This window comes from Oncorhynchus clarkii, chromosome 17, assembly GCF_045791955.1.
Source record: "Oncorhynchus clarkii lewisi isolate Uvic-CL-2024 chromosome 17, UVic_Ocla_1.0, whole genome shotgun sequence".
Taxonomy (NCBI): Eukaryota; Metazoa; Chordata; class Actinopteri; order Salmoniformes; family Salmonidae; genus Oncorhynchus; species Oncorhynchus clarkii.
The window spans coordinates 5,846,881-5,872,943 of NC_092163.1; the positions used below are offsets into that span (position 1 = coordinate 5,846,881).

The 26,063-nt window shown below is 42.9% G+C and overlaps 2 pseudogenes; both read left to right on the plus strand.

The window, feature by feature from the left end:
- The first annotated feature begins 1,012 nt into the window (after positions 1–1,012).
- On the plus strand, positions 1,013–24,245 carry LOC139370347 (zinc finger protein 271-like; annotated as a pseudogene).
- A 538-nt stretch (positions 24,246–24,783) lies between these two features.
- LOC139370351 (zinc finger protein 135-like) lies at positions 24,784–26,063 on the plus strand (annotated as a pseudogene).

Here is a 26,063-nt window from a genome sequence, read left to right on the forward strand (position 1 = left end):
TTTTTAAATAAATACCTGAATATTAAACATCTAAAATATGTCTACAAGGGCAATTATCGGAGTGCTTTGCAGCTCATGTCATGAATCCAACGACAAAAGCCTGGATGATGTTTTGCGTGAGGCTCCCGAATGTTTTAAAGGATTTTTGTGTACAAGCGAGGGTCATATGTCTTACATATTCAGCCCGGAGGAATCTACGGTTAAGATATTCACAGACAGCGTGTCCCAACCCTTTTATCGGGCAGAACCCGAGAGTTTTTCTCCAGCGCTAAGGATGAGAGAATGGCTTAAAATAAGACTAGCGCTGTGTCAAATGGAACGCGCCCTGAGTGCTTCAAGGCTGCCCGGATATGCGTTGGAAGAACAGGTCTGTGGCCGAAGTGATCTAATGGCCCTAAGAATCGCTTCAATGGCGTATACCCCGGACTCCAGAGTGACAATTTTAGCATGTGAACAATTTGATAGTGCAAATGCTTCGAAAACGGTCAGTTCATATGTATCTTCCAAAGCATGCAAGGATGTACATTTTTTTCAAATAATGTTCCGTTTTAAATGGCGCGATTACCATATTTTCAGAACACTGATGAATAAGCTGGACAGTCTTTTCAAAAATCGGGAACAATTACGGCGATGGCCGCGGTTATCGTTGAGACATACCCAGGAACAACAAAGTCGAAGGCGGATCTTTCCCTGGATGGAAAGTGGACAGAGCTTCGACGGAGCGCGGAAAAGACTTTGCGATGGGGAATTGGAAACGGATAATGTTCAGGGCTAACAGGACACCTATATCTGGAAGAAATAGTAAAAAAAATGTTGAATTATAACATGTGTTAAAATGTAGGTGTTAATTTTGAAAATGTATAGCCCCCATTTAACTAAGGGGAAGCGCTCTTTTCTCTCACGCTAGGGTCTGGCGCAGACAACTGTAAGATCTGAAAAACTTTCATAGGCTGTCATTGTAAATAAGAATTTGTTCTTTAACTGACTTGCCTAGATAAAAAAAAAAGTGAGAATGCTATTCATTGACTACAGCTCCGCTTTCAACACCATAGTGCCCTCAAAGCTCATCTTTAAGCTTAGGAACCTGGGACTAAACATCTCCCTCTGCAACTGGATCCTGGACTTCTTGATCCCCAGGTGGTAAGAGTAAGTAACAACACATCTGCCACGGTGATCCTCATCACGGGGAGCCCCTCAGGGGTGCATGCTCAGCCCCCTCCTGTACTCCCTGGTCACTCATGACTGCATGGCCAGACACGACTCCAACGCCATCATTGAACAGTGTCATCAGGCCTGATCACTGACAACAACAACAAAGCCTACAGGGAGGAGGTCAGAGACCTGGTCGTGTGGTGCCAGGACAGCAACCATTCCCTCAATGTGATCAAGATAAAGGAGATGATTGTGGACTACAGGAAAAGGAGGACCAAGCACGCCCCATTCTCATTGACAGAGCTGTAGTGGAGCAGGTTGAGAGTTTCAAGTTCCTTGGTGTCCGCATCACCAACAAACTATCATGGTCCAAGCACACCAAGACAGTCGTGAAGAGGGCATGACAAAACCTATTCCCCCTCAGGATACTGAAAAGATTTGTCATGGGTCCTCAGATCCTCAAAACGTTCTACAGCTGCACCATCGAGAGCATCTGCCCAGTACATCACTAGGGCCAAGCTTCCTGCCACTCAGGACTTCTATACCAGGCGGTGTCAGAGGGACTTTTTTTGTACTTTACAAGTATTTTTCTTAACTGCATTGTTGGTGAAGGGCTTGTAAGTAAGCATTTCACTAAGGTCTACACCGGTTGTATTCGGCACGTGAATAATAATATTTAATTTGATTTTCATACTTTTCTAATAAAACACTTTTCAACCCATATGATCTATTACATAATAAAAGTTTTTAAAAAACGTATACAAATATCATGTCATAGTGAATTCATGACATGTGAACGAACAAGCCTTTTCATACTTTATAATATGGCTATACAGTGGGGAGAACAAGTATTTGATAGCCTGCAAAATCGGCAGTGTTTCCTACTTACAAAGCATGTAGAGGTCTATCATTTTTTATCATAGATACACTTTTAAAAAAAATATATATTTCACCTTTATTTAACCAGGTAGGCAAGTTGAGAACACCTTTATTTAACCAGGTAGGCAAGTTGAGAACAAGTTCTCATTTACAATTGTGACCTGGCCAAGATAAAGCAAAGCAGTTCAACACATACAACGACAGAGTTACACATGGAGTAAAACAAACATACAGTCAATAATACAGTAGAAACAAGTCTATATACGATGTGAGCAAATGAGGTGAGAGAAGGGAGGTAAAGGCAAAAAAAAGGCCATGGTGGCGAAGTAAATACAATATAGCAAGTAAAAACACTGGAATGGTAGATTTGCAGTGGAAGAATGTGCAAAGTAGAAATAAATATAATGGGGTGCAAAGAAGCAAAATAAATAAAATAAATACAGTAGGGAAAGAGGTAGTTATTTAGAGCCGTTTATTATGTTCAACATAGGAGGGCCAAGCACAGGAAGCAGCTCTTTCAGTAGTTTAGTTGGAATAGGGTCCAGTATGCAGCTTGAAGGTTTAGAGGCCATGATTATTTTCATCATTGTGTCAAGAGATATAGTACTAAAACACTTGAGCGTCTCTCTTGATCCTAGGTCCTGGCAGAGTTGTGCAGACTCAGGACAACTGAGCTTTGAAGGAATACTCTGCGTTTAAGGAGGAGTCCGTAATTTGCTTTCTAATAATCATAATCTTTTCCTCAAAGAAGTTCATGAATTTATCACTGCTAAAGTGAAAGTCATCCTCTCTTGGGGAATGCTGCATACAGCTTGATCTGGTCTAGCATACAGCTTGGTCTGGTCTAGCATACAGCTTGGTTTGGTCTAGCATACAGCTTGATCTGGTCTAGCATACAGCTTGGTCTGGTCTAGCATACAGCTTGGTCTGGTCTAGCATACAGCTTGGTCTGGCCTAGCATACAGCTTGATCTCTCTGGGTCTGGAATGGGTTTCTGTAAATCACTTCATGACAACAGTGACATCAGCATCCATAACGATGTGCGTCCGTGTCCCCTCTTTATGGTTACCAGGACAACGCTAGCCCTTCCACCCTCCCGGAGTCCCTGTATCGTGCCTCTCCTGGTAGCACCTTACTGCTGGGCATGAAGAGGTTGTCTGTGCAGCTGGATGACTGCAGGAAAACAATGGGGCTGAGTGGAACTGTGAGAGGAGGAGCAGAGAAGAAAGGAGCAGATTTGACACATCAAAGTAAGTGCTGTAGTTTAGTTTGAACAAATACAACAGATCTGTTACCAGGAAGATAGACTGGTATCTGCTACCAGGATAACCAGCAGAGTTCTGTTAGTTGACAGGTATATGGATGTTATGAATATCATAACACTGAGAAAGGATTCTGCCAATGAAAAGAGAGAAACCAAGTGACCATATAAAACCTTGATGAAAGTTAGCTTCGGAGAGAAACCAATTGACCATATAAAACCTTGATGAAAGTTAGCTTCGGAGAGAAACCAATAGACCATATAAAACCTTGATGAAAGTTAGCTTCGGAGAGAAACCAATTGACCATATAAAACCTTGATGAAAGTTAGCTTCGGAGAGAAGGTTTCAATGATCAAGGTGCTTGTTTTACAAAAACTTTTCCTTAAAACATTATGGATGTTACATTGCCTGTCCCAGTCAACGCCCCTATCTTTACAAGACTGTAGAACAGGCAAACTAAACTCAAGACTTTGGTCATTAATTAACTAGTACTGAAGAAAAACTGTGATCAGGCTGCCCACTCAAGCAAAAGCTTCGAACTGTAACCAGTGCCGGCAACCTTGTTCAGGTTATCAATCAACCTACTAGGGTAGTTACAAACAGTAGAGGAATGAAATCATCAACATGGTTTGATCATATCTTTACTAATGCTGCAGAAATGGGTTTTAAAGCAGCTATGAAAGTTATATACAGTATATCACAAAAGTGAGTACACCCCTCACATTTTTGTAAATATTTAGGTATATCTTTTCATGTGACAACACTGAAGAAATGACACTTTTCTACAATGTAAAGTAGTGAGTGTACAGCTTGTATAACAGTGTACATTTGCTGTCCCCTCAAAATAACTCCACACACAGCCATTAATGTCTAAACCACTGGCAACAAAAGTGAGTACACCCCTAAGTGAAAATGTCCAAAATGGGCCCAATTAGCCATTTTCCCTCCCCGGTGTCATGTGACTCGTTAGTGTTACAAGGGCTCAGGTGTGACTGGGGAGCAGGTGTGTTAAATTTGGTGTCATCGCTCTCACACTCCCTCATACTGACTGGTCACTGGAAGTTCAACATGGCACCTCATGGCAGAGGTCTCTCTGAGGATCTGAGAAAAATAATTGTTGCTCTACATAAAGATGGCCTGGGCTATAAGAAGATTGCCAAGACCCTGAAACTGAGCAGCAGCACGGTGGCCAAGACCATACAGCGGTTTAACTGGACAGGTTCCACTCAGAACAGGCCTCGCCATGGTCGACCAAAGAAGTTGAGTGCACGTGCTCAGCGTCATATCCAGAGGTTGTGTTTGGGAAATAGACATATGAGTGCTGCCAGCATTGCTGCAGAGGTTGAAGGGGTGGTGGGTCAGCCTGTCAGTGCTCCGACCATACGCCGTACACTGCATCAAATTGGTCTGCATGGCTGTCGTGCCAGAAGGAAGCCTCTTCTAAAGATGATGCACAAGAAAGCCTGCAAACAGTTTGCTGAAGACAAGCAGACTAAGGACATGGATTACTGAACCATGTCCTCTGGTCTGATGAGACCAAGAAACTTATTTGGTTCAGATGGTGTCAAGCGTGTGTGGCGGCAACCAGGTGAGGAGTACAAAGACAAGCGTGTCTTGCCTACAGTCAAGCATGGTGGTGGGAGTGTCATGGTCTGGTGTTGCATGAGTGCTGCCGGTACTGGGGAGCTACAGTTCATTGAGGGAAGCATGAATGCCAACATGTACTGTGACATACTGAAGCAGAGCATGATCCCCTCCCTTCGGAGGGGCCGCAGGGCAGTATTCCAACATGATAACGACCCCAAACAAACCTCCAAGACGACCACTGCCTTGCTAAAGAAGCTGAGGGTAAAGGTGATGGACTGGCCAAACATGTCTCTAGACCTAAACCCTATTGAGCATCTGTGGGGCATCCTCAAATGGAAGGTGGAGGAGTCTCTAACATCCACCAGCTCCGTGATGTCGTCATGGAGGAGTGGAAGAGGACTCCAGTGGCAACCTGTGAAGCTCTGGTGAACTCCATGCCCAAGAGGGTTAAGGCAGTGCTTGAAAATGATGGTGGGTGGCCACACAAAATATTGACACTTTGGGCCCAATTTGGACATTCTCACTTTTGTTGCCAGCAGTTTAGACATTAATGTGTGTTGAGTTATTTTGAGGGGACAGCAAATTTACACTGTTAAACAAGCTGTACACTCACTAATTTACATTGTTGCAAAGTGTCATTTCTTCAGTGTTGTCACATGAAAAGATATACTCAAATATTTACAAAAATGTGAGGGGTGTACTCACTTTTGTGATATACTGTATTTAGAACCACCTGCTTGATAGGAATCCAGCAACGTCTGTGTCTTGAGTGTCATAGAATTGTCTGTTTTTTGTGTTCTGACTTGTAAAACAGGATGAATAAAATAAGTAATGTAAACATAGCAGTAATTACCAGGAAGCTCTACATTTGTTTTAAAATCACACTAAGATTGTTAAAACTGGCCTCAGGTTATTGAGAGATCTGATTAGGATTTACTCCCGTAGCAAGGTTGTTTTATCATGTGGTTTCATTCGGGTCCCTATTTTTTTTAAACACTTGTCTTTGGCAGGAGAAAGACCAGACTCAGAGGAACCAGAGCCAGGGACGTCCAAACCAGCAAGACGACACCAGTGCTCCCACTGTGGAAAGGGTTGTAACCGGTTATGGGACGTGAAACAACATGAGAAAATACACACAGGGGAGAAGACTTACCACTGCTCCCAGTGTGGAAAGAGTTTTAACCAGAAAGCACACCTGAAAGTTCAAATCAAATCAATCAAATCAAATCAAATCAAATCAAATTTTATTTGTCACATACACATGGTTAGCAGATGTTAATGCGAGTGTAGCGAAATGCTTGTGCTTCTAGTTCCGACAATGCAGTAATAACAAGTAATCTAACTAACAGTTCCAAAACTACTGTCTTGTACACAGTGTAAGGGGATAAAGAATATGTACATAAGGATATATGAATGAGTGATGGTACAGAGCAGCATAGGCAAGATACAGTAGATGGTATCGGGTACAGTATGTACAAATGAGATGAGTATGTAAACAAAGTGGCATAGTATAGTATAAAGTGGCTAGTGATACATGTATTACATAAGGATACCGTCGATGATATAGAGTACAGTATATACGTATGCGTATGAGATGAATAATGTAGGGTAAGTAACATTTATATAAGGTAGCATTGTTTAAAGTGGCTAGTGATATATTTACATCATTTCCCATCAATTCCCATTATTAAAGTGGCTGGAGTTGAGTCAGTGTCAGTGTGTTGGCAGCAGCCACTCAGTGTTAGTGGTGGCTGTTTAACAGTCTGATGGCCTTGAGATAGAAGCTGTTTTTCAGTCTCTCGGTCCCAGCTTTGATGCACCTGTACTGACCTCGCCTTCTGGATGATAGCGGGGTGAACAGGCAGTGGCTCGGGTGGTTGATGTCCTTGATGATCTTTATGGCCTTCCTGTGACATCGGGTGGTGTAGGTGTCCTGGAGGGCAGGTAGTTTGCCCCCGGTGATGCGTTGTGCAGACCTCACTACCCTCTGGAGAGCCTTACGGTTGAGGGCGGTGCAGTTGCCATACCAGGCGGTGATACAGCCCGCCAGGATGCTCTCGATTGTGCATCTGTAGAAGTTTGTGAGTGCTTTTGGTGACAAGCCGAATTTCTTCAGCCTCCTGAGGTTGAAGAGGCGCTGCTGCGCCTTCTTCACGATGCTGTCTGTGTGAGTGGACCAATTCAGTTTGTCTGTGATGTGTATGCCGAGGAACTTAAAACTTGCTACCCTCTCCACTACTGTTCCATCGATGTGGATAGGGGGGTGTTCCCTCTGCTGTTTCCTGAAGTCCACAATCATCTCCTTAGTTTTGTTGACGTTGAGTGTGAGGTTGTTTTCCTGACACCACACTCCGAGGGCCCTCACCTCCTCCCTGTAGGCCGTCTCATCGTTGTTGGTAATCAAGCCTACCACTGTTGTGTCGTCCGCAAACTTGATGATTGAGTTGGAGGCGTGCGTGGCCACGCAGTCGTGGGTGAACAGGGAGTACAGGAGAGGGCTCAGAACGCAACCTTGTGGGGCCCCAGTGTTGAGGATCAGCGGGGAGGAGATGTTGTTGCCTACCCTCACCACCTGGGGGCGGCCCGTCAGGAAGTCCAGTACCCAGTTGCACAGGGCGGGGTCGAGACCCAGGGTCTCGAGCTTGATGACGAGCTTGGAGGGTACTATGGTGTTGAATGCCGAGCTGTAGTCGATGAACAGCATTCTCACATAGGTATTCCTCTTGTCCAGATGGGTTAGGGCAGTGTGCAGTGTGGTTGAGATTGCATCGTCTGTGGACCTATTTGGGCGGTAAGCAAATTGGAGTGGGTCTAGGGTGTCAGGTAGGGTGGAGGTGATATGGTCCTTGACTAGTCTCTCAAAGCACTTCATGATGACGGATGTGAGTGCTACGGGGCGGTAGTCATTTAGCTCAGTTACCTTAGCTTTCTTGGGAACAGGAACAATGGTGGCCCTCTTGAAGCATGTGGGAACAGCAGACTGGTATAGGGATTGATTGAATATGTCCGTAAACACACCGGCCAGCTGGTCTGCGCATGCTCTGAGGGCGCGGCTGGGGATGCCATCTGGGCCTGCAGCCTTGCGAGGGTTAACACGTTTAAATGTCTTACTCACCTCGGCTGCAGTGAAGGAGAGACCGCATGTTTTCGTTGCAGGCCGTGTCAGTGGCACTGTATTGTCCTCAAAGCGGGCAAAAAAGTTATTTAGTCTGCCTGGGAGCAAGACATCCTGGTCCGTGACTGGGCTGGGTTTCTTCCTGTAGTCCGTGATTGACTGTAGACCCTGCCACATGCCTCTTGTGTCTGAGCCGTTGAATTGAGATTCTACTTTGTCTCTGTACTGGCGCTTAGCTTGTTTGATAGCCTTGCGGAGGGAATAGCTGCACTGTTTGTATTCGGTCATGTTACCAGACACCTTGCCCTGATTAAAAGCAGTGGTTCGCGCTTTCAGTTTCACCCGAATGCTGCCATCAATCCACGGTTTCTGGTTAGGGAATGTTTTAATCGTTGCTATGGGAACGACATCTTCAACGCACGTTCTAATGAACTTGCACACCGAATCAGCGTATTCGTCAATGTTGTTATCTGACGCAATACGAAACATCTCCCAGTCCACGTGATGGAAGCAGTCTTGGAGTGTGGAGTCAGCTTGGTCGGACCAGCGTTGGACAGACCTCAGCGTGGGAGCCTCTTGTTTTAGTTTCTGTCTGTAGGCAGGGATCAACAAAATGGAGTCGTGGTCAGCTTTTCCGAAAGGGGGGCGGGGCAGGGCCTTATATGCGTCGCGGAAGTTAGAGTAACAATGGTCCAAGGTCTTTCCTCCCCTGGTTGCGCAATCGATATGCTGATAAAATTTGGGGAGTCTTGTTTTCAGATTAGCCTTGTTAAAATCCCCAGCTACAATGAATGCAGCCTCCGGATAAATTGTTTCCAGTTTGCAGAGAGTTAAATAAAGTTCGTTCAGAGCCATCGATGTGTCTGCTTGGGGGGGGGATATATACGGCTGTGATTATAATCGAAGAGAATTCTCTTGGTAGATAATGCGGTCTACATTTGATTGTGAGGAATTCTAAATCAGGTGAACAGAAGGATTTGTTCATGAGAGAATACACACAGGGGAGAAGCCTTACCACTGCTCCCAATGTGGAAAGTGTTTCAACCGGCCAGGGCATCTGAAACTGCACGAGAGAATACACACAGGGGAGAAGCCTTATCACTGCTCCCGGTGTGGAAATAGTTTTAACGATTTAGGGAAACTGAAACGACATGAGAGAATACACACAGGGAAGAAGCCTTATCACTGCTCCCAGTGTGGAAAGAGTTTTATCGGTTTAGGGAAACTGAAACGACATGAGAGAATAGACACAGGGGAGAAGCCTTACCACTGCTCCCAGTGTGGAAAGGGTTTTAATGAGAAATCAAACATGAAAGTTCACGAGAGAATACACACAGGGGAGAAGCCTTACCACTGCTCCCAGTGTGGGAAGAGTTTTAACAATTTAGGGACCCTGAAACAACATGAGAGAATACACACAGGGGAGAAGCCTTGCCACTGCTCCCAGTGTGGAAAGAGTTTTAACAATTTAGGGAACCTAAAACAACATGAGAGAATACACACAGGGGAGAGGCCTTACCACTGCTCCCAGTGTGGAAAGTGTTTCATCCGGTCAAAGGAGCTGAAAAGACATGAGAGAATACACACAGGGGAGAAGCCTTATCACTGCTCCCAGTGTGGAAAGAGTTTTAACAATTTAGGGAACCTGAAACATCATGAGAAAATACACACAGGTGAGAAGCCTTACCACTGCTCCCAGTGTGGAAAGTGTTTCAACCGGTCAGGGGGGCTGAAACGACACGAGAGAATACACACAGGGGAGAAGCCTTTCCACTCCTCCCAGGGTGCAAAGCTTTTGCCCAACACATGAGACTGCACACAGAGGAGAATGCTTAGAAAAGGCCAGACTGTGAGAAAACATATTACTCATAACAGTCACTTAAACGTCTTTAGAGAATCCACACAGGAGAGAGAATGACTTCTCTTAGCGTGTATATTGATATTTCACATCACATTGACTTAAAATTCATCAGAGAACACACACAGTGCTCCCGTTGTCTTATATTGTACACTGACAATGTGTTTACCTGTTTTTACCATATTAAATTGTTTCTTCCAATTATTGATAAACATGTACCTGTTAAGAAACTGACTGTTAGAACTGTTAAGGCTCCATGGATTGATGAGGAATTTAAAAACTGTATGGTCATTGGTAAAAATAGAAAAGAGTTGAGGTCCTGGAAAGAGTTTTAACCAGAAAGGACACCTGAACCAACAGGGGAAAATACACACAGGGGAGAAGCCTTAACACTGCTTAACACTGCGATTTGGTTGAGTTGTGTATCGGAGGACGCATGACTTTGACCTTCGTCTCTCCCGAGCCCGTACGGGAGTTGTAGCGATGAGACAAGATTGTAGCTACTAACAATTAGATACCACGATATTGGGGAGAAAAAGGGAGGTAAAATTAAACATTTTAAAAATTAAAACACATGAGACTGCACACAGGGGAGAAGCTTTACCACTGCTCCCAGTGTGCAAAGCATTTGCCCATTTAGGAAGCCTGAAAGAATACATGAGAAGGCTTACAAAATACTCAGACTGGGAAAACATATTACTCATCACAGTCACTTCAACGTCATAAGAGAATCCACACAAAAGAGAAGAATTACTTGTAATATTGATATTTCGCATCACATTGACTTAAAATGAATCAGAGAACATACACAGTGCTCCTGTTGTCTTATATTGTTGACTAAGAATGTGTTTACTTGTTTTTACCAGATGAAAGTGAATTGTACAAAGTATACTCAAACATATATTTGTTTGTTTCTATTAGAAAACATTAATTGAATATGGAGGCTGTCAGTTTGAAAATAGAGTAAATCAGATTCCATGTGTTTAAATGGTCCTTTTTTAAACTCTTTGTGTGTTTATCTGGGTGTGTCATTCCTCCAGCACTACAGATAATCAAGTGATATTTGGATGTGATGCATTAGTTCCATTGTTGACATTTGCATTGTAGCCCACTGATGATTTAATGACATGAAAATGTTCAGACTCTGTAATGGAAAATGTTAGTTGTTTGTGTGTCCACATAACTGAGTATGTGACTAACCTTGTGAAACTGTCCTGTTATAAGCTCCTGTTCTTGGGAGTATCATCCTGTGTTGCAAACCAATTTGAACCTGTGTCCTTGTATGAATAAAGTCCCGCCCAGGAACAGGAAACTATAAAGATATGTGCTCATCACCCAATGCTTCAGGAATTCAGACTGTCTACACTGCGCTGTGTAACTCTGTTATTCTCTCTGAGCTCAGAAATAAAGAATCTTGGTTTGACTTGGACTCCAGCAGATCCTTATTTTATAATATCCACCACAACTCTCCCACAGATTGCTGTTTATCATTGTCTCAATGAAGAGTTCCTCGTTCCACTTTCCTGGGGGAATTTACAAGCCTTCCACTGATTGAATAAACATTGTTTCCACCGGTAACATTTTGTGTTTCAACCAACTTGCAACCTATATCCAATGACAGGTAACATTTTGTGTTTCACCCAACTTGCGACCTAAATCCAATGACTGGTAACATTTTGTGTTTCACCCAACTTGCGACCTAAATCCAATGACGGGTAACATTTTGTGTTTCACCCAACTTGCGACCTAAATCCAATGACGGGTAACATTTTGTGTTTCACCCAACTTGCAACCTAAATCCAATGACGGGTAACATTTTGTGTTTCACCCAACTTGCAACCTAAATCCAATGACTGGTAACATTTTGTGTTGATTTCATGTTAAATTCACATTAGTTGACGAATCAAAGAAATGTAAATAGAAACTAGATGTTGAACTGACGTCTGTGCCCAGTGGGCTGGTTTGAATAAGCAGCAGGTGTTGGATTCGTGACAAGTTAACCCACTTTCATAGGCTGTCATTGTAAATAAGAATTTGTTCTGACTTACCTAGATAAAAAAAGTAACAAAGGTGAGAATGCTATTCATTGACTACAGCTCCGCTTTCAACACCATAGTGCCCTCAAAGCTCATCTCTAAGCTTAGGAACCTGGTAACTGGATCCTGGACTTCCTGACGGGCCACCCCCAGGTGGTAGGAGTAAGTAACAACACATCTGCCACGCTGATCCTCATCACAGGGGGCCCCTCAGGGGTGCATGCTCAGCCCCCTCCTGTACTCCCTGTTCACTCATGACTGCATGGCCAGACACGACTCCCACACCATCATTAAGTTCGCTGATGACACAACAGTGTCATCAGGCCTGATCACTGACAACAACAAAGCATAGTCTCCACATTGACTCTGTACTGGTATCTCCTGTATATAGCCTCCACATTAACTCTGTACTGGTATCTCCTGTATATAGTCTCCACATTGACTCTGTACTGGTACCCCTGTATACAGCCTCCACATTAACTCTGTACTGGTACCCCTGTATATAGCCTCCACATTGACTCTGTACTGGTACCACCTGTATATAGCCTCCACATTGACTCTGTACTGGTACCCCCTGTATATAGCCTCCACATTAACTCTGTACTGGTATCCCCTGTATATAGCCTCCACATTGACTCTGTACTGGTACCCCCTGTATATAGCCTCCACATTGACTCTGTACTGGTACCCCCTGTATATAGTCTCCACATTGACTATGTACTGGTACCTCCTGTATATAGCCTCCACATTAACTCTGTACTGGTATCCCCTGTATATAGCCTCCACATTGACTCTGTACTGGTACCCCCTGTATATAGCCTCCACATTGACTCTGTACTGGTACCCCCTGTATATAGTCTCCACATTGACTATGTACTGGTACCTCCTGTATATAGCCTCCACATTGACTCTGTACTGGTACCCCCTGTATATAGCCTCCACATTGACTCTGTACTGGTACCCCCTGTATATAGCCTCCACATTGACTCTGTACTGGTACCCCCTGTATATAGTCTCCACATTGACTATGTACTGGTACCTCCTGTATATAGCCTCCACATTGACTCTGTACTGGTACCCCCTGTATATAGCCTCCACATTGACTCTGTACTGGTACCCCCTGTATATAGCCTCCACATTGACTCTGTACTGGTACCTCCTGTATATAGCCTCCACATTGACTCTGTACTGGTACCTCCTGTATATAGCCTCCACATTAACTCTGTACTGGTATCCCCTGTATATAGCCTCCACATTGACTCTGTACTGGTACCTCCTGTATATAGCCTCCACATTAACTCTGTACTGGTATCCCCTGTATATAGCCTCCACATTGACTCTGTACTGGTACCCCCTGTATATAGCCTCCACATTGACTCTGTACTGGTACCTCCTGTATATAGCCTCCACATTAACTATGTACTGGTACCTCCTGTATATAGCCTCCACATTAACTCTGTACTGGTACCCCCTGTATATAGCCTCCACATTGACTCTGTACTGGTACCCCCAGTATATAGCCTCCACATTGACTCTGTACTGGTACCTCCTGTATATAGCCTCCACATTGACTCTGTACTGGTACCTCCTGTATATAGCCTCCACATTGACTCTGTACTGGTTAAAATAATGCAAAAACAAAGTGTCGGAGAAGTAAATAAATGGCAATATGTGCCATGTAAAAAAGCTAACGTTTGAGTTCCTTGCTCAGAACATGAGAACATATGAAAGCTGGTGGTTCCTTTTAACATGAGACTTCAATATTCCAAGGTAAGAGGTTTTCGGTTGGAGTTAATATAGTATTTCTAGAACTATTTCTCTCTATACCATTTGTATTTCATATACCTTTGACTATTGGATGTTCTTATAGGCACACTAGTATTGCCTGTGTAACAGTATAGCTTCCGTCCCTCTCCTCGCCCCTACCTGGGCTCGAACCAGGAACACATCGACAACAGCCACACTCGAAGCAGCGTTACCCATTACTCCACAAAAGCCGCAGGCCCTTGCAGAGCAAGGGGAGTAACTACTCCAAGTCTCAGAGAGGGTGAAGTTTGAAACGCTATTAGCGTGCGCCCGCTAACTAGCTAGCCTTTGGTAATTAATATGGTCGAATACGGAAACAAAATGTTTATTATTTCAGTGAAATATGGAACCGTTCGGTATTTTATCTAAAGGGTGGCATCCCTAAGTCTAAATATTATTGTTACATTGCACAACCTTCAATGTTATGTCATAATTACGTAAAGTCCTGGCAAATTAGTTCGCAATGAGCCAGGCTGCCCAAACTGTTGCATCTACCCTGACTCTGCGTGCAATGAACGCAAGAGAAGTGACACAATTTCACCTGGATAATATTGCCTGCTAACCTGGATTGCTTCTAGCTAAATATGCAGGTTTAAAAATATATACTTCTGTGTATTGATTTTAAGAAAGGCATTGGTGTTTATGGTTAGGTACACATTGGAGCAACGATACGCACCGCATCGACAGGACATGCTAGATAAACTAGTAATATCATCACCCATAACTAGTGATTATGATTGATTGATTGTTTTTATAAGAAGTTTAATGCTAGCTAGCAACTTCTACTACATTCGTGTAACAGGCAGGATCCTCGTGGAGTGTAATGAGAGGCAGGTGGTTAGAGCGCTGGACGAGTTAACTGTAAGGTTGCAAGTTTGGATCCCCCGAGCTGACAAGGTGAAATTCTAGCGTTCTACCCCTGGACACGGCAGTTAACCCACCGTTCCTAGGCCGTCATTGAAAATAAGAATGTGTTCTTAACTGACTTGCCGAGTTAAATAAAGATTAAATAAAGGTGTACAATTTTTTACATTTTGTATAAATTGTTTATACAAACTTGAAATCGGCCCTAATTAATCGGTCTACGTCTAATATGAAGTATGTCAGTTTCAATGTTACGGTCTTTGATTTAATTATATTTCTGAAACTCAGGCTGTGTGTGTTTATCTGCATCATTCCTTGATCATTCCTTGTGGTCCTGTTGCTCAGTTGGTGGAGTATAGTGCTTGTTAAACCAGGGTAGTGGGTTTGATTCCTGGGAACATCCATATGTTAATTGTTTGCCAACATGACTGCAAATCCCTTTAGATAAAAGTGTCTGCTAAATGGCAGATATATCCACTGATTATACCAAACATTTCGAACACCTTCCTAATATGAAGTTGGACCCTCCTCTTTCTCCCTCAGATTAGCCTCAATTCGTCGGGTTCATGGACTCTACAAGGTGTCGAAAGCTTTCCACAGGGATGCTGGCCCATGTTGACTCCAATGCTTCCCACACAAGTTGGCTGGATGTCCTTTGGGTGCAGGGGAGGCTCCTCAGAGGAGGAAGGGGACGCTCCTGAGAGGAGGAAGGGGAGCTTCCTCAGAGGAGAAAGGGGAGGCTCCTCAGAGGAGGAAGTGGAGGCTCCTGAGAGGAGGAAGGGGAGGACCCTCCTCAGTGATTTTCATAAAAATAAAAATGATAAAACATGTAAAAAAGTTTAATCCTTTTTAGATATTAGAAATTACGGTACGTTCTTTCCAATACAAAAGTGTAGTGTAGTGTATTGTTTCCAAACTGCGTTACCCACTCCAGACAGCAGATGGCGATGAGCGTCTTTCAGGTGATGATTCTTCCGTGACGTATAATGGACTGGACGGACGCTTCTTCAGGAACAACAACGCGGCTACTCTTTCAACCACCTCGGTAGCTTGCTAGCCAACATAAAAGTGAAAGATTGACGATTTAGACCATCTTAATGTACATTATCTAATCTCAGTGTTTTAAACACAGTTCTGTTGACGTATTAACTGGTTAACTGTAACCTAATTTGCAAACTTGTTAAAGATTGATGCTGAGCCTAGCACTAGGCTATTCGCTAATGCTAACGAGCTAGCTAACATCCCTGACCATGAGTTCATTAAAGTACTCATCCCCTGCTATAGAAGAGGTCTGCTGTTTGCAGAAAGAAGCTCTGTCAATGAACATTGAAGAAGAGGATGAGGTTACAGTGAAAGAAGAGAAAGAACCTTTTAGAATGAAAAAGGAGGAAGAGGAAACTGTTATAGTGAAAGAAGAAGATGCTGTTATAGTGAAAGAACCTTTTAGAATGAAAAAGGAGGAAGAGGAGGCTGTTATAGTGATAGAAGAGAATGAACCTTTTAGAGAGGAAGAGGATGCTGTCTCAATAAAGGTGAAAGAGGAAGACGTTTTGGGAGTGAAAGAGGAGGAGACAGAATATCAGAGAAACACCAGTGAGTACTGTCTTAAAAACAGGGGCACAAACTCTGCAGTTGTTGAACTAATGTGTGGTTTTTAAGGGGCATTCTACTGAAGTTCTACACTTGAATATGTTGTTCAGTACTGTAGGAATTGTTAAAGGGTCAATCTGCCATTGGTTCATATATTTTAGGGACTTTTCAATTCGATGTATTGAATTCTCCATGTTGTCTATATTAAAGTTCCCCTCATCTAGTATAACAGGCTTTTAAAATTCAATATTGAAGCATATGTTCTACTTAAAATATCAAAGGGAGTTTACTACTCATTTTGATGTTCTCGTTCACACAGGAGAGAGACATGACTATGGTGGATCCTCTGGGGAGCCTCAACAACATCCTGATGCTGACGAGGCAGAGAAGAGTCTCTCCAGATCAGAACACCAGATGGTACAGCTTGGTCTGGTCTAGCATACAGCTTGGTTTGGTCTAGCATACAGCTTGATCTGGTCTAGCATACAGCTTGGTCTGGTCTAGCATACAGCTTGCTCTATCTGGGTCTGGGCTGGGTTTCTGTAAAGCACATAATGACATGTCTGTGTCCCCTCTTTATGGTTACTAGGACAATGCTAGCCCTTCCTCCCTCCCGGAGTCCCCGCGTCGTGCCTCTCCCGGTAGCACCTTACTGCTGGGTATGAAGAGGTTGTCTGTGCTGCTGGTGGACTGCAGGAAAAAAATGGGGCTGAGTGGAACTGTGAGAGGAGGAGAAGAGAAGAAAGGATCAGATTTGACTCATCAAAGTAAGTGCTGTAGTTTAGTTTGAACAAATACAATAGATCTGTCCACCGGTATCTGTTACCAGGATAACCAGCAGAGTTCTGTTAGTTGACAGGAAGATAGAGTGGATGTTATGAATATCATAACACTGAAAAAGGATTCTGCCAATGAAAAGAGAGAAACCAATAGACCATATAAAACCTTGATGAAAGGTAGCTTTGGAGAGAAAGTTTCAAGATGATCCAATGTAAGGTGCTTGTTTTACAAAAACTTTTCCTTAAAACATTATGGATGTTACATTGCCTGTCGCAGTCAACGCCCCTATCTTTAAAAGACTGTAGAACAGGCAAACTAAACTCAAGACTTTGGTCATTAATTAACTAATACTGGAGGAAAACTGTGATCAGGCTGCCCACTCAAACGAAAGCTTCAAACTGTAACCAGTGCCGGCAACCTTGTTCAGGTTATCAATCAACTTACCAGGGTAGTGACAAACAGTAGAGGAATGAAATCATCAACATGGTTTGATCATATCTTTACTAATGCTGCAGAAATGGGTTTTAAAGCAGTATCCAGATCCACCAGATGTAGTGATCACAATATAGTAGCCATGTCTAGGAAAACCACAGTTCCAATGGCTGGGACTAATATTGTGTACCGTAATTTCCGGACTATAAGCCGCTACTTTATTCCCAACCTTTGAACCTCGCGGTTTATACAATGACGCGGCTAATTTATGGATTTTTCCCGCTTTCACAAGATTCATGCCGCCAAAAAACTGAGCACCGTCACATAATGTGACGTAAATCGAGCGCGCTCAAACTTCCCATCATTCTGATTACGGTAGTAATTTTTGTCACCCTCATCATGGCAAAGACACGGAGAAATGCATATGATGCAGCTTTCAAGTTGAAGGCGATCGATCTGGCTGTTGGAAAAGGAAATAGAGCTGCTGCACGGGAGCTTGGCCTTAATGAGTCGATGATAAGACGTTGGAAACAGCAGCGTGAGGAACTGACTCAGTGCAAAAAGACAACAAAAGCTTTCAGAGGGAAGAAAAGCAGATGGCCCAAAGTATTTGCAGCCACTCGACATCAGTGTAAATCGTGCATTTAAGGTGGCGCTCCTTGTTCAGTGGGAGGCTTGGATGACAAGTGGGGAGAAATCCTTCACTAAAATGGGCCGCATGCGAAGAGCAACTTATGGTCAAGTCTGCCAGTGGGTCCTGACAGCGTGGAGCATTGTCAAAAAAATCCACTATCATCAACGGGTTTCGAAAGGCTGGACTGCTGCGTGTTGAAGGGGCAGCATGAGCTCAGCGGGGTATTTGCCTCCGGATGAAAGTGACGAGAGCGACAATGAAAACGATCCAACATCGGATGAAGAAATTCTGAGGCTATTCATCTCCGACACCGAAGGAGATGACTTCAGTGGTTTCAGTGCACAGGAGGAGGAAGATAGTGACCAAGTTAATTTGTTTCAATGTACCGGTAAGCACCTGCGGCTTATAGACATGTGCGGCTTATTTATGTACAAAATACATATTTTTTAATAATTCAGTGGGTGCGGTTTATATTCGCTGGGGTGCGCTTAATAGTCCAGCAATTACGGTATAAGACATTTTTTTGTAGTGATTCCTATGTTGTTGATGTAAATAATATTTGTTGGTCCGTGGTGTGTAATGATGAGCAACCAGACACTGCCCTTGACACGTTTGAAACTGCTTATACCAGCTACTAATAAGCATGCACCCATTAACAAAATGACTGTAAAAACTGTTAAATCCACGTGGATTGATGAGGAATTTAAAAATGGTATGATGAAGAGGGAGGCAAAAGAGATGGCATATAGGTCTGGCTGAATAACTGATTGGCAAACCTATTGCAAATTGAGACATCATTTGACTAAACTGAGTAAAACGAAGAAAGTACACAATGAAACAAAGATAAATTACATGAAGAATGATAGTAAAAATCTTTCGAGCATCTTCAATTAAATTTTGCGCAAATAAAATCTACAATGACAAGTCACTGGTGTCTGACAACGTGGATGGAAAATTGAGGATAATAGCGGCCGATATTGCCATTCCTATTTGCCTTGTCTTTATTTTAAGCCTACTAGAAAGTGTGTGCCCTCAGGCCTGGAGGGAAGCTAAAGTCATTCCACTACCCAAGAATAGTAAAGCTCCCTTTACTGGCTTAAATAGCTGACCAATCAGCCTGTTACCAACCCTTACAATTTTGGGAAAAAAATATTTGACCAGATACAATGCTGTTTTACATTAAACAAATATAGACTTTTAGCTTATAGGGAAGTTCATTCAACAAGCACAGCACTTGCAAATGACTGTTTGGCTGAGCGAAATTGATGATCAAAATATTGTTGGGGCTGTTTTGTTAGACTTCGGTTCGGCATTTGACATTATCGATCATAGTCTGCTGCTGAAAAAACGTATGGCTTTACACCCCCTGCTGTATTGTGGATAAAGAGTTTTCCTTTTAAAATGTAACCTTTATTTAACTAGGCAAGTCAGTTAAGAACAAATTATTTTTTTCAATTATTTTTTTCAATTACGACAGAGTTTTTTACCTTGTCAACTCGGGGATTCGATCCAGCAATCTTTCGGTTACTGGCCTAAATCTCCAACCACTAGGCTACCTGCCGCCCCAGAGCTACAAAATCAAGTTTGAATCAGGAATTCCCCAGGGCAGCTGTTTGGCACCTACTTTTTTCAATCTTTACCAACAACATGCCAATGACATTTGAGTAAAGCCAGTGAGTCTATGTATGCGGATGACTCAACACCGTACACGTCAGCTACTACAGCGACTGAAATGACTGCAACACTTAACATAGAGCTGCAGTTAGTTTCAGAATGGGTGGCAAGGAATAAGTTAGTCCTAAATATTTCTGATTACCTTAAGTTACATGGCCTACTACGCTAATTCTGTAGCGGTATTGTTAGAGGGGGGTAAATATGAAGATTTTGTTGGTGCGCCAGGCAGGTATTAACCCTAGTTATTGAAGTTAGTTATTACCTATTATAACATTATTATTATGAAATATTATTAAAACCGAAAGGATGAGAGTAGAATAGATAGAGTAGCGCTTCCAGACACATTCTAAACATTATGGAGACTTAAAGGAGGACTGTAACATCTAATGATGAACATTATGGAGTCTTAAAGGAGGACTGTACCATCAAATGATGAAACATTATGGAGTCTTAAAGGAGGACTGTAGCATCTAATTATGAAACATTATGGAGTCTTAAAGGAGGACTGTAGCATCATGAGGTAATCACCGGGAATTAATTTCAATTAACATGTATGCCTTTTTAGAAGTTAAGTTGTGGAATTTCATTCCTTATAACCTGTTTGGGATAGGGGGCAGTATTTTCACGTCCGGATGAAAAGCGTTCCCAAAGTAAACTACCTGCTACCTGCCCAGAAGCTAGGATATTCATAGAATTGGTAGGTTTGGATAGAAAACACTCTAAAGTTTCTAAAACTGTTAAAATAATGTCTGTGCGTATAACATAACTTATTTGGCAGGTGAAACCCCGAGGACAAACCATCCAGGAGGAATTTGTTGTTGTTGAGGTGACTCTGTTTTCAAATGGTTTTCTGTGGCACTTGGTTGCAGTTCCTATTGCTTCCACTAGTTGTCAACAGTCTTTAGAAATTGGTTGATGTTTTTCGGTAGAGAAATGAAGAAGTTCGGTTATTCAGAACGAGGGTCCAGCCTAGTGCTCTCTAATGTTTTGATGCGCGCTCCAGGTCACGCACTTCATGTTGTTTTTATCCGGTATTGAACACAGTTTATCCCATCTTAAATTTTCTCTATTATTTACGTTTTAAAATACCTAAAGTTGGATTAGGAAAGTTGTTTGAAATGTTTGGACAGCATTTACAGGTATCGTATTAGATGTTTTGTAGTCATGCTGGGCGAGTTGGAACCAGTGTTTTTTTTAAATCAAACGCGCCAAATAAATGGACATTTTGGAGATATAACAACGGAATTAATCGAACAAAAGGACCATTTGTGATGTTTATGGGACATATTGGAGTGCCAACAGAAGAAGCTCTTCAAAGGTAAGGCACAAATTATATTGTTATTTCTGAGGTTTGTGTCGCGCCTGGCGGGTTGAAATATGATTGTCGTGTGTTTGTTTGATGGGGTAGTGTCCTCAGATAATCGCATGGTTTGCTTTTGCCGTAAAGCCTTTTTGAAATCTGACATGGTGGCTAGATTAACAAGAAGTTAAGCTTTGCTCTTGTGAATGCATGAAAGTTAAATATTTCTAATAAATAAAAAAATACTTTGCACTCTGCAATTTCACCGGATGTTGTCAACGTTCCGCTAGCGGAATCCCTAGCCAAACAGGTGTCAACGGACAAAAAATCTTAATATAAAATATTCATATTCACAAGTGAAATATAGTGAAACACAGCTTAGCCTTTTGTTAATCACCCTGTCATCTCAGATTTTGAAATTATGCTTTACAGCCAAAGCAAGACAAGCATTTGTGTAAGTTTATCGATAGCCTAGCATAGCATTATGTCCAGCTAGCAGCAGGGAGCTTGGTCACGAAAATCAGAAAAGCAATCAAATTAAATCGTTTACCTTTGATGAGCTTCGGATGTTTTCACCCACGAGACTCCCAGTTAGACAGCAAATGTTAATTTTGTTCCATAAAGATGATTTATTATAGCCAAAATACCTCAGTTTTGTTGAGAAATCCACCGGAAGTTGCGGTCATGACAACGCCGAAAAAAACTCAAAATTTGATCCATAATATCGACAGAAACATGGCAAACCTTTTTTTATAATCAATCCTCTAGGTGTTTTTCAAATATCTATTCGATAATATATCAACCGGGACAATTGGCTTTTCACTAGGAGCGAGAGGCACAAGGGCCGCCTTTGTCTATTACGCACAAATCACTCTGAGAGCCACCACCTGACCACTGACGCAATGTTGTCGTTCACGCTCATTTTTCAAAATAAAAGCCTGAAACTATGTCTAGTGACTGAAGACACATTAGGGAAGCCATATAAAAAGGAATCTGGTTGATATCCCTTTCAATGGTAAATAGGGATGCATAGGAATGCAGAGGCTTCAAAATAAGAGTCACTTCCTGATTGGATTTTTCTCAGGCTTTCGCCTGCAATATCAGTTCTGTTATATTCACAGACAATATTTTTACAGTTTTGGAAACGTTATAGTGTTTTCTATCCTAAGCTGTCAATTATATGCATATTCTAGCACCTGGTCCTGAGAAATAGCCCGTTTACTTTGGGAACGTTATTTTTCCATAAATTAAAATAGTGCCCCCTAGTTTCAAGAGTTAATGTGCCATAACAGGTTTTAATGTGTTTGAGCCAATCAGTTGTGTTGTGACAAGGTATGGGGGTATACAGAAGATAGCCCTATTGGGTAAAAGGTGAAGTCCATATTATGTCAAGAACAGCTCAAATAAGCAAAGAGAAGCAACAGTCCATCATTACTTTAAGGACCACCACAAGAATGGAAGACCCAGAGTTACTTCTGATGCATAAGTTCATTAGAGTTACCAGACTTAGAAATTGCAACCCAAATAAATGCTTCACAAAGTTCAAGCAAGAGACACATCTCAACATCATCGGTTCAGAGGAGACTGCGTGAATCAGGCCTTCATGGTCGAATTGCTGCAAGGAAACCACTACTAAAGGACACCAATAAGAAGAAGAGACTTGCTTGGGCCAAGAAACACGAGCAATGGACATTAGTGGTGGATATCTGTCCTTGGGTCTGATGAGTCTTAATGTGAGATTTTTGGTTCCGAGCGTCATGTCTTTGTGAGACGAGGAGTAGATGAACAGATTATCTCCGCATGTGTGGTTCCCACCGTGAAGCATGGAGGAGGAGATGTGATGGTGTGCGGGTGCTTTGCTATTGACAATGTCAGTGATTTATTTATTCAAGTCACACTTAACCAGCATGACTACCACAGCATTCTGCAGCGATATGCCATCCCATCTGGTTTGGGATTAGTCCCACTGTCATTTGTTTTTCAACAGGACAATGACCCAACACACCTCCAGGTTGTGTAAGAGCTATTTGATTAAGTAGGAGAGTGATGGAGTGCTGCATCAGATGACCTGGCCTACACAATCCCCCGTCCTCAACCAAATCGAGATAGTTTGGGATGAGTTGGATCGCAGAGTAAAGGAAAAGCAGCCTACAAGTTCAAAATGTTGAAAATCTGTGAATGTCTAAATAAGAAATTGGTCCATTTAAACAGCAATGTTTCGAACCCTTTCAACAACGGGGAGATGTTACTGATGTGCTTTGTATCTGACGTAAAAACAAGTTTTGGACTTCCACACAAAATTAATTATTTAGTTATTTTATGTTTAAGGAAGTGTGTAGGTCACATTATGTATCATACAGCTATGAATGTTATATATTTAGAACCAACTGTTCAATTGGAATCCAGCGACGTCTGTGTCTTCAGTGTCCTAGAACTGTCTAGGTTTTTGTGTTCTGACTTGTAAAACAGGATGAATAAAATAAGTAATGTAAACATAGCAGTAATTACCGGGAAGCTCTGCATTTGTTTTAAAATCACACTAAGATTGTTAAATCTGGCCTCAGGTTATTGAGAGATCTGATTTAGGATTTACCCTCGTAGCAAGGTTGTTTTATCATGTGGTTTTTCATTCGGGTCTCTATTTAAAAATAACACTATCTTTGGCAGGAGAAAGACCAGACTCAGAGGAACCAGAGCCAGGGACGTCCAAACCAGCAAGACGACACCAGTGCTCCCACTGTGGAAAGAGTTGTAACCAGATAGCACACCTGAAACAACACGAGAGGATACACACAGGGGAGAAGCCTTACCACTGCTCCCAGTGTGGAAAGGGTTTCAACCAGTCAGGGGTGCTGAAACGGCACGAGAGAATACACACAGGAGAGAAGCCTTACCACTGCTCCCAGTGTGGAAAGTGTTTCAACCAGAAAGCATCCCTGAACCAACACGAGAGAATACACACAGGGGAGAAGCCTTACCACTGCTCCCAGTGTGGAAAGTGTTTCAACCAGTCTTGGGAGCTGAAACAACACGAGAAAATACACAGGAGAGAAGCCTTACCACTGCTCCCAATGTGGAAAGTGCTTTGTCCGTTCGGGGGAGCTGAAACTACATGAGAGAATACACACAGGAGAGAAGCCTTACCACTGCCCCCAATGTGGAAAGTGTTTCAACCAGTCTTGGGAGCTGAAACAACACGAGAGAATACACACCGGAGAGAAGCCTTACCACTGCTCCCAATGTGGAAAGTGCTTTGTCCGTTGGTTCCCACCGTGAAGCATGGAGGAGGAGATGTGATGGTGTGCGGGTGCTTTGCTATTGACAATGTCAGTGATTTATTTATTCAAGTCACACTTAACCAGCATGACTACCACAGCATTCTGCTGTGGTATCAGCGATAATCAAAATGTTGAACATCTGTGAATGTCTAAATAAGAAATTGGTCCATTTAAACAGCAATGTGTCGAACCCTTTCAACAACGGGGAGATGTTACTGATGTGCTTTGTATCTGTGACGTAAAAACAAGTTTTGGATTTCCACACAAAATGACTTCTTTAGTTATTTGATGTTTAAGGAAGTGTGTAGGTCACATTCTGTATCATACAGCTATGAAAGTTATATATTTAGAACCACCTGTTCAATTGGAATCCAGCGACGTCTGTGTCTTCAGTGTCCTACAACTGTCTAGGTTTTTGTGTTCTGACTTGTAAAATAGGATGAATGAAATAAGTTTGTAATAAGATTGTTAAAACTGGCCTCAGGTTATTGAGAGATCTGATTTAGGATTTACCTTCGTAGCAAGGTTGTTTTATCATGTGGTTTCATCTGGGTCTCTATTTAAAAATAACACTGTCTTTGGCAGGAGAAAGACCAGACTCAGAGGAACCAGAGCCAGGGACGTCCAAACCAGCAAGACGACACCAGTGCTCCCACTGTGGAAAGAGTTTTAACCAGAAAGCACACCTGAAAGCTCATGAGAGAATACACACAGGGGAGAAGCCTTACCACTGCTCCCAGTGTGGACAGTGTTTCAACCAAAAAGCACACCTGAAACAACACCAGATAATACACACAGGGGAGAAGCCTTACCACTGCTCCCAGTGTGGAAAGTGTTGTAACGGGTTATGGGACCTGAAACAACATGAGATAATACACACAGGGGAGAAGCCTTACCACTGCTCCCAATGTGGAAAGGGATGTAACGGGTTATGGGGTCTGAAACAACATGAGATAATACACACAGGGGAGAAGCCTTACCACTGCTCCCAGTGTGGAAAGTGTTTCAACAAGAGAGGACTCCTGAAACAGCACGAGAGAGAACACACGGGGGAGAAGCCTCACCACTGCTCCCAGTGTGGAAAGTGTTTCAACCATTCAGGGGAGCTGAAACGACATGAGTACACACAGGAGAGAAGCCTTACCACTGCTCCCAGTGTGGAAAGTGTTTCAACCATTCAGGGGAGCTGAAACGACATGAGAGAGTACACACAGGAGAGAAGCCCTACCACTGCTCCCTATGTGGAAAGCGTTTCAACCAGTCGGGGGAGCTGAAACAGCACGAGAGAATACACACAGGGGAGAAGCCATACCATTGCTCCCTATGTGGAAAGCGTTTCAACCAGTTGGGGGAGCTGAAACAGCACGAGAGAATACACACAGGAGAGAAGCCTTACCACTGCTCCCAATATGGAAAGCGCTTCAACCATTTGGGGGAGCTGAAACAGCATGAGAGAATACACACAGGGGAAAAGCCTTTCCACTGCTCCCAGTGTGGAAAGTGTTTCGGGCCTTTCAGGGACACTGAAACGACATGAGAGAATACACACAGGAGAGAAGCCTTACTACTGCTCCCAATGTGGACAGGGTTGTAGTGCGTTATGGCACCTGAAACAACACGAGAGAACACACACGGGGGAGAAGCTTTACCACTGCTCCCAGTGTGGAAAGTGTTTCAGCCAATCAGGGACGTTGAAACGACATGAGAGAATACACACAGGGCAGAAGCCTTACCACTCCTCCTAGGGTGCAAAGCTTTTGCCCATTTAGGAAGCCTGAAAGAACACATTAAACTGCACACAGAGGAGAAGACTTAG